Consider the following 16353-nt stretch of genomic DNA (forward strand, 5'->3'; position numbering starts at 1 on the left):
TGTAATCTAGTCTAGAATAAGTCTCATGTACTTGCGAAAAGAAAGTATAATCTCTCTCTTTCATATTCCTAATTCTCCAGATGTCCACCAATTGACACTCATGCATCGTTTTTTTTTAACCTTCTCAAGGACTTGCTTTCCTCTCTCCTCACACAGGAAGTGGTATCCATCTTCAGGTCTATACAGAGGTTAAAATAACCCGCCACTAACATACACCCTTTTTTAAAGTCCATCAATCTCTTCAACACTTCTCTCACAAATATCTCTGACTTCTTATTTGGACTGTATATATTTGCTATTGTGCACTGAATTCCCTGTAATTTACCTCTCAAAAATAGGAACCTTCCCTCCGGGTCCGTCAATCTCTCCTCAACCTCAAACTTTATATTTTTAGCAAAGCCTATAGCAACTCCTTTTGCTCTTTTAATTGGTGAATCCGCGTAAAACCATGTCGGAAAGTATCTGGTTCTCAGTCTAACCTTCGACTCTATCTCTAAGTGTGTTTCTTGCAAGAATATCACTGAGGATTTTCTATGTTGTAATTCTTTAAATAACCTAAATCTCTTTCCTGGACAATTTAGCCCTTTTACATTATAGGTTATATATTGGATTTCTTCCATCTTACTCTTTACCTCCTGACTGCTTTTCCTCCTTACTTTCCTTTTTCTTATACCTGTAGAGCGTATTTATCCCACTAACCTTTTCTCTCCCATTATCCCTCCCTCCCCCCCTCTTCCCCCAATCCCTCCCCTCTCCCTCCCCTCCCTCCCCTCCCCCCAACCTCACCACCATCCCTCCCCTCCACCCTCTTTTTAGGCCTTCACTTTGCCTATTCATCATTTGTGGAACTAATATCCACCTTTGATTTAGTCCTTAAGGCTACACTCCTCCCATGGCTAGCCTCCCCTCCATCAGTGTATAATTTCATATTTCATATCTAATCATTCCTCAGATGTGTCTGCATAATAATCTACCCACGGGTGGAATTTCACTTGTGCATTGGGAAAGTTATGAGCCAAAATATGAACTAGAAGAGATTTTAGCTCTAGTTTAGGTCTACACCCAGACCTTCCCTCCCTAAACGGGGTATTGGTCCTTGCCTTCAGAGAAACCCCCTGCTGGGGAACTACAAAATGGGTTGTCAGGCCTAAGAAAGTTAAGTTGAAGAATTCTCCCTTTTACCATCAGAACCAACCTGGGAGACGTGCCCTTTTGCTTTGAAACTTGATCTGCAAACCCAAGGCTTATTGGTAAGTACTGTAACCCTTTAACCTCCCTTCTGTTACCTCTTTGCTGTGCTGTTGTTCTCTGTATATTTATATCTATATATTTGTTACATCTCTTTTCTGTAAATATTTTTATTGCACCCTTTTGACCTTTTAGTAATAAATCTTTCTTTCTGAAAGTGTTGAACTGTTTCTATAGCTCTGTATTGCAACTTACGAATTCCTGCCTCTAAAAGAGTGCTACTGTGTTTGTTTAACCCTCTCTATAACCGGTCTGTGGTGACCATGCTATACAGACGATTATCTCAACCATTATAGTGTTGTAGCTGATATCGCCAAGTTTCCTCTTTCTCTGTACAAAAAGGAGGTGGCGGCAGTGTGAAGGGTTAATTGCGTAATTAACCTGACCCAGTAACAATCGCTAACAGGCTGCTGGTACATCGATTGATTGTGGTCCAATTAGCTGGAAACTCATTGTGCAGGGTGCAGCTCGGTGTGGCATTGTTACACACGTGACATCGTGGTTTCAGATTGGCTAGTCCTTCGGTCACGAGTTGGTGAGAAGGTCAGGGGTCTGACGCCACGTTCGTCACACCTTTCATAGTTTTTTTTGGGTGTGGTTTGAGTGTGGGCGAGGACACAGGGGCCCCATGATCCCCTATTGCCCAGGGGCCCCAGGAGTTGTCAGTCTGCCCCTGATCACCAGTATTCAGTATTATCATTTTATCAACAAGAATTAGGACCCATACATATCTCCCAGTCACACTTGCAAACCCTTCTTTTACCGCACAGCCAGGAGTCCCGGCCAACACTGAAAATTGATTTTTTAAATTTATATTTCACTGACAATTTACTTAGGTTAATTGTGGATCAGACCAATCTTTTTGCCCAGCAATATTTATCGCAATCAACCCCAATTCATCATATGTCCATCCATTTGAATGGAAATGTTTCACAGTGGTAGAGTTCAAATTATTTTTGGACCTAACATGGGGCTTACAAAAAATTATTTACAAGCTCACTAGTCCACCCACCCCGTCTATCACATGCCCATTTATTCAGCTGTAATGTCCAGGTAATGCTATGACATGATTCCTCTGTTTCAGCAGATAATAATTCACAGCGCCCTCCCCAAGATCAAACTGTCTATGAAAAACTATACAAAATCTGCCCACCAATTATTTTTTTCCCAGAGATTCATTAAATTGTATGTCCCTTACAAAAACATGTGTGTTGACGAGTCCCTTGTCCGTTTTACTGGCTGGCTAGAAATCAAGCATTCCTACTAAAAGTGCCAGATATGGATTGACGTTTAATAAGCTGTGATAGAGCCACAGGATATGTGTATGCCTTTCCATGTGTACGAAGGAAATGATTCCCAGCTGCAGCCCTCTGAGTGACCAACCTACATCGGCAAAATGTGGAAAATTTTTCTTGGACCTGGCATTTCCACTATTCACAAAATGGTATCACATCTACCTGGATAAATTTTTTCACAAGTCTACCCCTTTTTCGCCACCTGTACCCCCAGAAAACCCTGGCCTGTGGTATCACCTGAACAATCAGAAAGGGCTGCTTACAAAATCTTGTGACCGCAAGGCTATATAGGGTGGAATCAGTGAGTCTGAGGAATGACAAAGTGTTTCCCATGAAGTGAAGAGAGATGTACACATCCTGTCTACCATCTTCAATGACACCGCAGTGGAAATTAACAGAAGTCTCCTCCAAAAGAGTGTATTCATGATTAGAATCGATCCATGGGGGTGTAGATTTCAACGATTAAATGCTACAGCCCTATTTATCAACAAGAAAGTCCCTATACTGCTATAATAAATCTAGAATTTACCTTTTTCATTTGGCCATTTATAATGCGTATGTCACCTATAACAAGTCAACAGAAAAACTAGCCACCTTTCTCAAATTTGTAGAAGATGTTATCACTGCCCTGATCTACCAGCAAGGATCGCCACCAGAAAACATTTGCTCTGATTCTGTGAGCAGAGTTCCAGAGAACATTCCGCCCACATAAACAGGCTGAAGAGGGGGAGTTAGGAGAGACACAGTTTTTATTGTCCCCGATGTCCCTCCCAACTGGGGCCTATGCATATGAGAATGTTACCGCACATCATTAAAATATTAGGTATAGTGCCCATATTTCTAATAACCTGCCATTTTCCTATTTCTAATATCTGTGCTGATCATTTGCCTGCTGCTTTTACTGACCATGCATCTGTATTCCACCTTAACTGACCCTGGCCTGTTTAATGGTGATGCCTCTGTTTGCTGTCTGGAATGTTTAACAACTACATTTCTACCTTCCACCTGATCTGAACCCAGCTTGTTTATCGAAGATGCCTCTACCTGCCGCTTGGACTTATTTTTTGCCCTACTACTCTAGTAGTGGGATTCACAGGGGTCTTACAAATATGAGGGGTTTCAGAATAGAAAAACAGTTTTTTGTTTTTTCCAGGTTTTTTTAAATTCCTGGATCAGGGCCTGGAGTCCACAGGCTTCACAGGGATTTGGATGGGAGGAAGCCTCTACCCCAGTGCCCAGGTCTTACCTGACCGAGGCGCTAAGCCTGATGTTTACTGCCTAATGCCTGGACCAATACTTTGGTTGCGCTGACCATATCTCTGCCAGCTCTCTGTAATGATCCAAGACTTTTTATGGATCATGTTCCTGCTTGCTGCCTGGACAATTCCTTTGGCTGTTGCTGACCACATTTCTGCCTGCTTCCTGGATCATTGCTCTCCTCTGCAGTCAATTGCTCTACTAAAACCACAGTTAATCTCTTGTTTATCTTTTGTTCAGCTAGGTTGTAAAACTCAGGAGGAATAGCAGAATGTGCTTTGGAGTGTAATTCTTGTTATGTCCACGCTATGTGTTAGAAATATCTTAGAAATTGACTTTCTAAAAAAAAAAAATCTATATTTTCTCTTTCCACATTTTCAAAAAACGTGTGGAAAAAAATTAAATGTTCAAAAGACCCATTATGAATCATAGAATATACATTGGAGTGTTTTCTTTCAAAAATGTGGTCATTTGGGTGTTTCTATTGTCCTGGTGCTCCAGATCTTTCAAAAGTGTGAAAAGTAGTCAGGAAATTAGATGTGTAATTTATGTCCCTAGAACACCCAAACATGCTCCTTGGATGTTGGACCTCTATGTGAATAAATTATAAAAATGTCTCACACATGTGGTATCGCCATACTCATGAGGAGTAGCAGAATATATTTTGGGTTGTAACTGCAAGTATGCCTATGCCTTGTGAGAGAATATACTTGTTAATATGTAAAAAAAAAAATCAGGAGTGATCAATTTTCAATGATATGTATTATAGCTTGTAGACTCTATAACTTTCACACATAGTAAATAATATAAACTGATTTGGATTATTTTTACCAAAGAAATGTAGCAGTATAATGTTTAGGTTACATTTATGAATAAAAACGACTTATTTGCAAACCTTTACAAAGAAAGTAAGAAAAATGTTTTTTTTCACAGTTTTCAGTACTTTTTTGCTTACATAGCAAAAAATAAAAAACATGGTGGTTATTAACCACCTCCCTCCCACCATATAAGGAAATGACGGGCGGGTGGCGGTTCTCTTATGATGTCCTTCCATTCTAACTGCACATGCGCGCCCTCGGGGGCACGCAGCGATCAATGGTTCGTTGTGTCCCTGGGACACAGAGGATCACCGATCACTGTAAAGAGCCAATGGTGTCAGCTCTGTTATGGGATCAGCTGTGTTTAATCACAGCTGATCACATGTAAATAGAAATGCCGGTTATCGCCAGTCCTCTCCTCACACTGACAACTTATGAGGAGAGGAGAGCCGGTAATCTGCATTCCTCAGAGGGGACATCTACACTGATCAATTTTCAATGATATGTATTATAGCTTGTAGACTCTATAACTTTCACACATACTAAATAATATAAACTGATTTGGATTATTTTTACCAAAGAAATGTAGCAGTATAACGTTTAGGTTACATTTATGAATAAAAACGACTTGTTTGCAAACCTTTACAAAGACTCTATAACTTTCACACATACTAAATAATATCAATTTTCAATTATATGTATTATAGCTTGCAGACTCTATAACTTTCACACATACTAAATAATATAAACTGATTTGGATTATTTTTACCAAAGAAATGTAGCAGTATAACGTTTAGGTTACATTTATGAATAATCAGTGCCCTGATTATCAGTGTAGCCCCATCAGTGCGATCTGTCAGTGTCCATCAATGCCACCTGTAAGTGCCCATCAATGACACATACCAGTGCCCATCAGTGCACATCAATGCTACATATCAGTGCCCATCAGAACTGCCTTTTAGTGCCATCTATCAGTGCTGTCAATCAGTGACAGTCAGTGCTGCTTATCAGTGCCCATCAGTGTCACCTAACAATTCCAATCAGTGCCGCCTATCAGTGCCATATATGAGTGCTGCCTTTCAGTGCCCATCAGTGATGCCTGTCAATCCCCACAAGTGATGCCTGTCAATGCCCATCAGTGCCACCTATCAGTGCCTCCTCTTCAATGCCCGTCACTGCAGCCTCATTAGCGCACATCAGTGAAGGAGAAAAATTACTTATTTACAACATTTTCTAACAGAAACTAAGAAAAAATGTTTTTTTCAAAATTTTCTGTATATTTTAGTTTGTTTAGCAAAAATTAAAAACCCAGTATTAATTAAACACCACCAAAAGAGAGCTCTATCTGTCTCAAAAAAATGCAAAACATTTTGTTTGGGTACAGTGTTGCATGACCGCGCAATTGTCATTCAAAGCGCGACAGTGCTGAAAGCTGAAAATAGGCCTGGGCAGGAAGGGGGTAAAAGTGCCCAGTGGGCAATTGGTTAAATACCACCAAAATAAAAATCTGTTGCAAAAAAAAAAAACATTTTTGTTTGGGTACAGTGTTATATATGAGTAATTGTCATTCAAAGTGTGAAAGCGCTGAAAGCTGAAAATTGACCTGGACAGGAAGGGCGTAAAAATGCCCAGTATTGTGGTTAAAGTACAACTAAAGGCATTTGTTTTTAGTTTTGGAAAGAGTGGAGAGGGATTAGAACAACTGTCAGTTTTTCTGCTGTCTGTGCCCCTATTAGGGAGTTCAACCTCTCTATATGACCTTTTTAATATTATCAAAGTGAAAGAAAAAAGAAAATACCAAATTTTGGGTTGCCCCCAGAAATATAATGTCTCTTTCAATGGGGGCACTAGATGTGGTGAGCTGGGACCCCCTCCCAAATACATGGTCATCACTCTGAATTAATAGAACCAACTCTTTATTTCAGCTGTCAGCTCTGTTTTTTATGTATACTATGTAGAGCAATGAAGAATGACCTATAATAGCCCACTAAAAAGTAGTATTAGCTGAGTATGCTAATGTTAATTGATTGTATGGTTACAGGCTAGATCGTTCCATTAGCAGCAAGCAATTTGTGGTGGTTTTACTGTACCTGGCAGTTTGTGGCTGTGCTCTTCACCAGGTTCCAGTACCAGGTGGTTGTGCAATTTCTGGACACCTTTTCATTTGCAGCTGACAATTTCTTTAATTGTGTCCTAAATTTTCCCGGGCTGTCACTGAAAAGTCTTGACCAACAAAACACCAGGTGATGGCCATAGGAGTTACAGTTGCTTTGACATTGCAGTATGAACATTTTGGCAAACATTACCTGAGACAATATATCATCATTAAAATACCATAACATCCACAATAAAATACAGAGTTAAGGAGATGCTAAGTAATCACTATTTAAAATATTCCAATTCTTGTGAAACTCAGAGATGTGTAAAAGTCCAACATGACCCAAAAAATAGTCCATTACACCTTTACAGTGTTCGTAATGTGCTCAATAAATATTGTCCATCATAAACACCCAATTGATGAAAATGTTACTTTCCAATACACTGCATGCTTGTGATCCACTGCTTCCCAGTGCTCAACCTCACTTACCAGATCAACATGCCACTTATAAATATGATGGCATAAAGCTCTCTTTGTCATTTCTCATTCACCGTCGGTTGCACCACCTTTTAATCGCAAAATTCTCCACCAAGCAGCAAACATACAAAGTCAGAAACCTTAATAGCAGTACATGTTCTGAAAACTGTGTTCAGCTCAGTGAACATTGTCTCCGTTGTGTTCAGGGTGAGGTCAGCAGTTTTGCTTTTAAAGTGTTACCAAACCCAGAACAGTAAAATCAGTCTGTATATGCAGTAAAGCATGCTTGTTATACTCACTGTGGAACCTAGGGGGTTAATTGTCTGCATTTTGTAAAAAGGCTACTTGATCCTGACTTGATAAGTATTGCTAGAGAGTTTTTGTTTTCATTGGGAGGGTGCATGTGATCAGCACAGGGCCAACAACGCTGTCCAGACAGAGGGTCAGGCGTTACCCACAAGGAATAAAAATATATGTAAAATATATATAGAAATATATTGAATATCGCCAAAATTGTAGCATTTCAAATATATGGAAATATATTTGGGAAGAATATTTTTAAAATATATTTAAAATATATTTTTCTTCCATATGGGTATTCAGCATCATAGGTCAATCAGGAGAGAATGAAAACTCCTCCTACAAGCTTTAACCAGTGCTCTACTGGGCACTGAAAGAAGTCACAAGCCTGCTCTAACTGCTGATGAGAAAAGGTATTTAGCAGTCTATGTTTACTAAAATAATTGCATTTCCATGCTCTGTGTACTGTAGGAGACCAGATATAGTGAATGCAGAGTAATGGGTTTAGTAACACTTTAAGTGAGATCAGCATGAATCAAGACACAAGCTGAAAATACCATTAAATTCACATCACTTCTTGCCTTGAGCCTTCAAGGTGTCTAATAGGATGTCTTTTCATAATTGACACTGATCTCACAAATGCTTTTTTGGCTGACTGTGCACAAATGCTTCCAGACACGCTCCAAAATCTTGTGGAGATGTACACATATACTTTTAAAACTGTCCCATTAAAAAAAAAAATAGAGGTCAAAATGTGACATTGACCACATTGGGCTTAAACCAGCAGTTTTATTTAACTTTAGTCGTTCAGTAAAGCTTTCTGAAATTGGTGAAATAGCGATGGCCGTATAACAGTTTTGTAAGAAGACACCTCAAAGTAATGCTTTACTGTCTAGTGTTAGACATAAAGTCAGAATAATGATTCATATATAGTTAAACATCTGCTATTTGCAATTCCAAAAGGCCATCGTATTTAAATTATATTTAGTGGAAATGGCCATGTTGGTTATTTGCTTTACCACTAAATGCTAATGTAGCTATTTGCTTGTTTCCCTTTAGTATTATGGAGAGAAAATAATTCATGAAACTGTTGTTATGCTGAGGGCCCCAGTGGGAAAATAACAAGCAGAATCAACATTTTTACCAAAGCTAACTTGATATTCTGCAGATTGGTCATGGCCTTTGTGGGAAGGGGACATTAGAATAATGTTGCCGCTAACATTAATGACACCTTATTATACATTTTCAACCCTGAACCAGGTTATTGATTGAAAAATTGCTGCAAATTATAATAATGCATAATAATCAAGACTGTACTGTGGGTTTATCAAACATGCTTGTTTGGTACATTATGTTTTAAAAAACAGAATGTAACAGCTAGCATGATGTGTCATGCAACATAAAAAAATACTTTCCATACATTTAGGCAGGTGTATTATTTACATACAACTTCTAAAGTACACTGTAATATGTTTTGCTACTATATAGCTTTATACAAATACAAATAATTTTAGATGGTAAATTAATATATGTACTGGCACTATTAAACATTTTTTTGTAAAAAAAAAATGGTAATGTTTTAACTTTACTGTTATTCTATTAAAAGTAGGCTTGTACAAAACATTTATACTAAATGCACTTGAATAAAAGCACATACAAGAACTGGTAGATGTAGTCAGTCGCAAAAAAAGAGTTTTATGTCTGGGCACATATATTTTGAATACAGTAATTGTCTGCTATGTTCAGGCCAAAGATAACGTTAAAAAATGGCAAAATCTGGGCAGAATTCAAGATTAAAATGGAAGGCACCAATACCAATATACAGGGGTTAAAATTTTGAGTCCAGACTACTAGCCGGTCACAAAACTTACTCTCCACCAGCCTGGCTATCCTCAAATAAGATAAGAAAGAAAAAAGTAAGAAAAGGGATGAACAAGTAAATGGTTTTCCAATATTTGGAGGATATTTTTTTAAACAATATATTTTTATTAAGATTATAAATGTTACAAAGAGTTGTAAAGTAGAGACAAACCAAGGTTGGTAAATGCAGTATGGGTCAGACGATCCATGTCTTACAGAGCTCAAAGAGTAATACAAATTAACATGTACACATGAACTCCATTTCAATAGGTGGTACAATAATAGACAATTTTTTTAGTAAGTAGCATGCATGAATAAAGTATACTGTCTAAGCCATAGATAGTGAGGTACGTAGAGCTCTAAAGTGCTTGATAGTGTTTCACAAGGTTTAAACACTTCAATACTAAGCACTTTTACCCCCTTTCTGCCCAAGCCAATTTTCAACTTTCAGCACTGTTGTACTTTGAATGACTGTACTCAGACAACATTTTTATAATTTTGTTAACACAACCAGAGCTTTTTTGGTAGTATTTGCTCATTTATTTTTTTGCTAAATAAATGAAAAAAATTTTAAAACAAAAAATAAGTTTTTCTTTGTATCTTTATAAAATTTTGCAAATAAATAACTGTTCTTCATAAATTTAAGCCAAAATGTATACTGCTACATTTCTTTTGTGAAAATATCCCAAATCAGTGTATATTATTTAGTCTGTCCACAAACTACCATAGTTTGATAGCATATACTATATAGTTTCATACAGTATCTGAAAATTGATCCATCCTGATGTACTGGAGGCCCATCTCATTTCTTGAGGCCCATTTCTTGAAGCCATTTACCATGGACACAAGAGGCTAGTTAACGTCATATAAAAAAAGGAAAAAGCATCTTTGGTTTGAAGTGACGGTATCTGATAATGTGATATTAAGAGCTCCATCTTGTGCATATTTACCTTAACATTGATATAATAACTAAAGGTTTTGAATGAATTGTATTAGGGCTGGGAAGGACAATTTCAGTATTAGATACATCAAGGAAAAGATTGTTGGCATAAAGCACTAATTTGAATTCTCATTGACCCATAGAGAGACCTTTGGTAGAAGAACTGGAGCTAATAGTGGTTGCCAGATGCTCCATGGCCAAGTTATGAAGAAAAGGTGATAGGGGGCATCCTTGTAGACTACCATTATGGAAATGGAAAGGTTCTAATAAGATTGAAAACTCAAAGGTGCAAAAAAAAGAAGAAAAAAGTTCCAAGGTAAATAAATCCAATTAGGGAGATTTACTTGTATGATGGCTGCAACTTTTCCAGCAGAGTATTAGATGATCTCTGTGCACTACAAAAAAAACAAAACAAAGCAGAAGGCACCATCCAATTAGATGTGTTAGGCTATGTTCACACTAGCGTTGTGTGCAGGCGGCAGAGAGGTGTTTGGGAAGCATTTTTACCGCTTCCCAAACGCCTCTGACAATTCTGCACATTGCAGCACATGGTGCTGTTCTAATGGGAGCATTAGCGTCGCGTTGTGGCAAAACAGACGCCTCTGGTCAGGTCAGGAGGCATTGAAGCCTCCTATTCTAGTCTATGGTGCCGCTCCGCAAATGCCCGGCTGGCGTTTGCGACGCGGTTGCGGGGCGTTTGCAGAGCGGTAACACCATTTACACTTCATTATAGGCATTTGCGGTGCGTTTTTAACGCTCGGCAAATGCCTAGCAACCGCCGCTAAACTGCGCATGTGGTGTTTGCCAAGCGTTAAAAAACGCTCCGCAAACGCCGGACAAATGCTTGCCAAATGCTATAGGGGCATTTGGCAAGCGTTGGTAAAACAGTCAAGTGTGAACGAGCCCTAAGTTTATTAAAAACAGTGATTCAAAAATGATTCCTATTAAAAATTGAAAGAGTAGAAGAAAGATGGGCTCATCATCAGTCACTAGCAGGATGCAATGAGAAGTAGCCAAATGCTGGGAGATGGAATCAGGAAGCAACTGTGTTATGCAGGAGACATCCAGCTGAGGAGGGATGCAGTGCTTGAACAGTGTCCACCAGCGAGAGCCGTAATCACGCTGAAACGCAAGCCAGCGGCGGTACCAGAATCTGAAGTGATGTGGGCGGTAACATGTTTTGGAGGTCTACAATGTTCCTTTGTCAAACCATAAGGGGAAACAGGAGGGCTATGTGATGTATATACAGTATAACAAAGAAAGGAAGGGGGAGGGGTAATGAAAAGAAGAGGAAAAAAAGCTGGTCTGACTGACTGATCTCAGCTGGAGCCACCCCAGCAGGAAGGAATTTAAAGGGAAACTCCAGACTAGTAATACAATTACATATAGGCTGATAAGGGAACTTGATGGATACAACTGTTAAATCATGAAATGAACTGGATACTTGGTAATGACAATATACTGGTCTCGGCTGAAGCTGCCCCAGCAAAAATAATAAGATAATTGCATATAAACTTACAAAGGAACTTGGTGAATACAACTGTTAAGCAATGAATCAATGTTGCAATAGTTCTATATTTGTCTCCATATAGGTGAATATATATTCTGGAAAAAAAACTGATATTATTTGTTAAAAAATTAAGACATGAATTTTATGACAGTATTGGTTTCAGTTTCCTCATTGAGCCCAGCTGGAGTCAGAGTGCTCAATGTGAAAATCCAATATGTCTCCTGTTCACACACATTTTTAATCTTTCAGCTTTGGGAAAAGTATTAGGAACCTTTTCTATAATCCAAATGTTTAGTCCTGCTGTAGATTTGGCATGCACCTCTTTAAAGTGTCTTGGTACACTGTATTTGTTGTTTTTTTTTTTTTGTATTAACAATTTTTATTGGTTTTCAAGTAAATCAAGTGTTACAGAAAACAAAGGGAAAATAAAACAAGCAAAACATAGAAGTACATCGATGGCTAAGATTACATTTGGTCAGGACCAGTGGAGTCATATAGTAACAATGCAAAAAAAAAAAATCATGGTCTTACAATTTGGGCTGGCATAGAGGAAGAGAAGGTATCCCACGGGAGCCAAATCATCTCAAATACAGCAAACGAACCACTATGTGAAGCAGTCAAACACTCCATCTGTCTTACATCGGTAATAAGTTTATACAAAGTTTGCAATGAAGGTGGGTTAGAGGATAACCAACACATAGGAATACTTCTCCTGGCCGCTGTTAGCACATGTGCAGCAAGTTTTCTGGCCAGTTTAGATAGACCCGGGAATGGCAAGCCCAGCAAAAAATGCAGTGGGTCAAATGGGAGAGAAACTTGCAACAATGATTGCAACAAGGAGCGGACCTCTTCCCAAAAAGGAGCAATGGAGCTGCAGGTCCAAAAAATATGATAAAGAGAGCCAGAAGCGCTACTACAGCGCCAGCAGGCAAGAGAAGCACTCGAATTATAAACATGAAGAACTTCCGGGGTTTTGTACCACAACATCATAATCTTGTATATGTTTTCCTTAAAAACCACACAAATAGAGGATTTAGATGCATTATCCCATATTTTCTTCCACGTTAATAAGTCAATATCACGTTGTATAAATTGAGACCACCTACGCATATAAAGGTGAGCGTCATTGGACAAAGGGGGGGCCTCCATAAGAATTTTATAGGTGCTAGAGACAATACCCCTTTGATGGGGACCTTCCATACATAGACATTCGAAGGGGGTAGGTTTCCCCAAGCTCAATGAGGGTGATAGAGTAGAGAAAAAGTGGCGTATTTGAAGGTATACATATAGATGATGAGGGGGTAGAGAGGCTTTCCTTTGGAGATCCGAGAATGAATGTAACTTACGAGTCACCAGGTGTACCAGGTGACGTAGTTGAAAAAGGTTAGATACTACCCAAAGAGACATCCGGGACATGGCCATATTGTCTGGAAGATTAGGGTTATGAAGGATATTTGTCAGTGGGGAGCACTGAGAAGCCAATGTGAATTTAGCCTTACATTTCTGCCAAACAGTCAATGAAAAAAGCATGGGGCCTAGCAGTGAGTGGCGAAAAGAATGGACATCCACCGCCGAGGTCGACCAGAGAAGGGAACACAGATGAACTGGGGACAATTGTAAAGACTCGATCTCAGTCCATGTATTGGGAGGGTAGTGAATGGACCATGACAGAAGAAAGCGAAGGTGGGTTGCAAAATAGTAAGTTATTATATCCGGTGCTCCCAAGCCTCCCCTAGAACGTGGGGAAAGCAGAACAGAACGAGCAATCCTGTGCCGCCTGTTGTGCCAAATAAAATGTAAGAAAGATTTCTGAAGGGAGTGAAGCTTGGACATAGGAACGGGTACGGGGAGGGTTGCAAACAGATATAAAAGTTTGGGTAGTACGGTCATTTTTAAGACATTAATACGACCGAGGAAAGAGATAGGCAAGGCATCCCAGTGTTTCAGGGAGCGAGAAATTGCTATAAACAGTGGGGGAAAATTGGCCTCGTATATGGATTGGTAAGAGGAAGTAAGGTTGGTGCCTAAATATTTTAAAGAGTGGGTGCACCACCGGTAGGGAAAGGCTGCCTGAAGGGAGGAAAGAACAACAGGAGAAACATGTATTGGAAGTGCCTCAGTTTTGGACGTGTTGACCTTATAACCTGATAAAGCCCCAAATTGTTTCAAAATTTTGTGCAAAATCGGTAAAGAGGTGTGGGGACTCGTAAGTGTGAGGAGGATGTCATCTGCAAATAATGATAATTTGTACTCATGAGAATGGGATTGTATCCCATTCGACCTGATGGCAACAGCCAATGGCTCCAGACAGAGAATGAACAGCAGGGGAGAGAGTGGACATCCCTGACGAGTGCCATTTGACATCTGAAAGGGGGGTGAGAGAAAGGAAGCTAATCTGACCTGTGAGAAAGGGGATGAATAAAGGGCCTTCAAAGCTGCAACAAATGAACCCCTGAAACCAAATCGCTCCAAAACCATGAACATGTAAGGCCAGCTTAAACGGTCAAAGGCTTTTTGGGCATCTAAGCTCAATAACACAGTAGGGGTAGAGGAACGGTTGACCAGATCAACCAGATCAATGGATCTCCTGGTGTTATCCGCAGCCTGTCTGGCAGGTACAAAGCCCACCTGATCTCTGTGAATGAGCTTGGAAATAATACCGGATAGTCGATTGGCCAAGATTTTAGTAAAAATCTTATAATCGGAATTAAGTAGGGCAATAGGGCGATAGTTATCTACGATCGAGTGATCCTTATCAGGCTTAGGAATAACCGAGATATATGCACGGGAGAAGTCAGTCTGGGGTATGATTCCCTTAAATAGATCTCGGTAAAGGGATAGGAGATGAGGGGCCAGAGTACCAATAAAAGATTTATAGTAGGAGTAGGGCAGTCCGTCCGGTCCCGGGGCTTTACGAGAAGGGAGGTGTTTAATTGTATCCAATAATTCCTCTAGCGTAATATCCGCATTAAGAGCGTCAATGTCTGAGGGCGATACTCTCGGAAGTAGCAAGGGGTCAAAAAAATTATCAAACGATGGTTGTGTGAGAGAAGGGTGAAGGTCCGGGGTTAAACAGTTATACAATTTCCCATAGAATGAGCCAAAAAGGGTTGCCATGGCCCGAGGATCATAAGTAGGGCATCCATCAGGCTGTATTAGAAGGTCGGGCATCGTGGAGGGGGACTGGGCTTTGAGACGGTTGACTAACATACGGTGTGGCTTGTTAGAAAATTCATAAAATTTCTGTCTAACCCAAAGGAGAGATTGTGCAGTCTTACTGGAGTCAAGGGCTTTAATTCGGTCACGTAGAAATGTTACCTCCTGAAGCCCTGAAATAGATGGCTTATTCAGTAACTGACGTTCCGCCAACGAGAGCTGTTGTATGAGAGAGGCCCTAGCACTCGCCGAGGACTTTTTTAAACGGGAACCCATGGAGATACAGAGTCCACGGAAAACCGCCTTGTGGTCCTCCCACAGAGATGAGGAAGAAGTTACGGAACCGACATTAAAAGTAAAGTATGTATCGAGTCCCCGTGACAATTCATCCCTAAGATGGTCTGTGGAAAGAAATGTCTCATTAAGGCGCCAGTGACACGGTTTGGGCATAGCAAGGGGAAAAAAAAGATTTAAGGTCAAAGAGGCATGATCAGACCAAGTGATGGGATTGATTTCAGAGGAAACCAGAAGTGGGAGCAAAGAGGCAGAGATGAAAAAATGATCTAGGCGGGAATAACTACGGTGAGGGTTGGAGTAAAATGTAAATTGTTTATGAAGGGGGTGTTTAATCCGCCAAGCGTCAAAGAGACGATGCTCCCTAATCAATTTACGGAAAGATTTTGAAGAGGAGCATTGCCACTTCGAGGGGGTGGACTCAAAAAGCACTTTCCTGTCTTTATGGGGGGAAACAATCAGATTAAAATCTCCCCCTACAATCACCTGCGAGGTAGTAATAGAGTCTAGATTAGCGAGCGTTTGGGATAGGAATTGCAGTTGACCTGTATTGGGAGCATATAAATTCAACAGAACAAGGGGAGTCTCGCCATGCATACACTCTAAAATAATAAAACGACCCTGATGGTCAACCTTGGAGGAAACAACCCGAAGGGAGCAGTGTGACCCAATAAGGATTGCCACCCCGGCCTTCCCAGAAGGATTAAAGGCCGAGTAGGCTTGGGGAAAAAATCTCGAGGCAAAACGAAAAGAGCCAGTTGATTTAAAATGGGTTTCTTGGACAAAAATAATGTCTGCTCCAGAGGATCGGAATTCCCTCAAAGCCATCCACCGTTTTTGAATGGAGTTGAGGCCCTTGACGTTATATGACAGAAACCTCAACGCCATTATGAAACAACGACAACTGACCTACATGTAATAGCATGAAAAATGAATGGAATACCATCGATGTAATATAGTGAAAAACAAAAAACATAAAACAGTTGAATAACACAGTACAGTGCAAAGTAATAGTATAAAAAACAAAAAACAGAGAACTAACACTAATAAGTATCCGCAAGGATATAAACTCGGGGATAACAATAGGACCCAAGTCGTCT

The sequence above is a fragment of the Staurois parvus genome, unplaced genomic scaffold (assembly GCF_062004578.1).
Source record: "Staurois parvus isolate SC_StPar_1 unplaced genomic scaffold, SC_StPar_1.0 ptg000598l, whole genome shotgun sequence".
In the NCBI taxonomy this organism is placed as follows: Eukaryota; Metazoa; Chordata; class Amphibia; order Anura; family Ranidae; genus Staurois; species Staurois parvus.